The sequence below is a fragment of the Nestor notabilis genome, unplaced genomic scaffold (assembly GCF_000696875.1).
Source record: "Nestor notabilis isolate BGI_N333 unplaced genomic scaffold, ASM69687v1 scaffold19570, whole genome shotgun sequence".
Classification (NCBI taxonomy): domain Eukaryota; kingdom Metazoa; phylum Chordata; class Aves; order Psittaciformes; family Psittacidae; genus Nestor; species Nestor notabilis.
The window spans coordinates 3,078-4,970 of record NW_009910001.1 but is presented as its reverse complement, the minus strand read 5'-3'; the positions used below and the strand labels follow the sequence as shown (position 1 = coordinate 4,970).

The window sequence follows — 1,893 nt, the reverse complement described above, 5'->3', positions numbered from 1 at the left end:
GCTGATGGAAGGCCATCGCATCGCAGGACACCAAGGGGATGGGGTGAGCCCTGTGAGCATCCAGGGGCTGAACTTTCCACAAAACCAGAAGCCCGGGAGCTCCAAACTCTGCTGGGAACCCTGAGCCTGGGTCTAACCTGGTCCCAGCATCTCCTTGGACAAGGCAGGATGGGACTCAGAGCAGTCCAAGGAGATCTTCACAGGCACGAGCAGCTCCAGGACCAGGCCAACTGCCAGAACCCCCCAGACACAACCGGCTGCACCACGCTCCGGGGGCAGCTCATTCTAATAAACTCATGTTCAGAGGAGCTCCTCGTGATGTAATTCGTGTCTCCACATGACGAACACTTCTTGGCAATCGCCAGCTCCTGGCTGCAAGCTGGTGCATTCTGAAACGATGGTTTGCAATCCGAGGCGTTTGCCAGCGCTGCTGAAGCCGCCGGTCCCGGCTCTGCCTCTTGAGCGAGAAGCCGCGCAGCGCACTTGCAGGACTTGCTGGAGCACAGCCCCTCGCTGCTGCCTTCCCTGCAACCACATCACAGAACCATAGAATGGTTGGGTTGAAGGGACCTTAAAGCTGCTCCAGCTCCAACCCCTGCCCCGGGCAGGGACACCTTCCACTAGAGCAGGTTGCTCCAAGCCCCTGTGTCCAACCTGGCCTTGAACACTGCCAGGGATGGGGCAGCCACAGCGTCTCTGGGCACCCTGTGCCAGCGCCTCAGCACCCTCACAGGGAAGAGCTTCTGCCTCAGAGCTCATCTCAATCTCCCCTCGGGCAGGTTAAAGCCATTCCCCTTGTCCTGTCCCTCCATCCCTTGTCCAAAGTCCCTCTCCAGGTTTCCTGGAGCCCCTTTAGGCACTGGAGCTGCTCTAAGGTCTTCCCTTCAGGAGCCTTCTCTTCTCCAGCTGCCCCAGCCCAGCTCTCTCAGCCTGGCTCCAGAGCAGAGCTGCTCCAGCCCTCGCAGCAGCTCCGGGGCCTCCTCTGGACTCACTTGAGCAGCTCCACATCCCTGCTGTGTCGGGGCCCCCAGAGCTAAATGCAGTACTCAAGGCCAGCACCCACAGTTTCTCCTCTTTTGAACCTTCTCACCCCAGCAGCTGTGTGTGAAGAGGGCAGCATCTCCATGTGCCCACCTCCATGTGCCAGTGGTGTCCCTGCAGATGTAGGGGACACAGGGCAACAGCCACAGCTCCAGAGAGGAGCTGAAGGAGGTTTGGTGTTGGCAGGAGCTGCGCTGCCAAGAGGTGACCGAACGGCCCTGCGCTCATCCCGCAACCCCAGCGCTGCACCGGTTGGACAAATCCTCTCACTGGAGCATCACCAGATGCTCTGTGAATGTAAAGCCTCAGAGTGGGGATCGTGAATCACAGAGGAAGGAGTCGGCCTCCAGCAACACAAAATTTGGCTCAGGAGTTCGATGAGAGCCACAAGAGATTGCAAACACGAGACAACGTAAGAGGGCAGCCTGGCTGGAGGGAGCAGCACCGTGACGGCAGGGAGATGCTCTGAAAGGCCACGGGAGGACACGAGACCAGCCCCAAGTCCTGGGCTGACCCAGAGGGGTTTATTTAGGTGACAGCAGACACCTGGTCCTCGAATGCAACAAGCCCAGCCCCAGGCTCGCTGCCGGGCTCGTGCCACCCACCCAGAGCTCACCTTGCAAAGTAGAGAGCAATAATGACTTTTCCTTTTCTAAATTACTTTGAGATCCAAAGAGCACAGTCTGGTGCAGTGGTGCCCACCCAGGACATGGCTATTTGTCAGAGTGATGACATGGGATCAGCCAGCACAGGGAGGGGGTCCAGGACTGATGCTCAGTGCCCAGTGTGAGCTTGTGACTGTGGCTCTGGCCTGGCCTTGGCTGCTTTGGCCCAGGTGGGACAGACCCCAAA

General features: G+C 58.9%; 1 protein-coding gene across 1 annotated transcript in view; it reads right to left on the bottom strand.

Annotated features, from left to right (window-relative positions):
* The window catches only part of AGO1 (argonaute RISC catalytic component 1), a 15,615-nt gene that overhangs the window by 13,511 nt on the left and 211 nt on the right, over window positions 1-1,893 (bottom strand). The window lies entirely within an intron of this gene.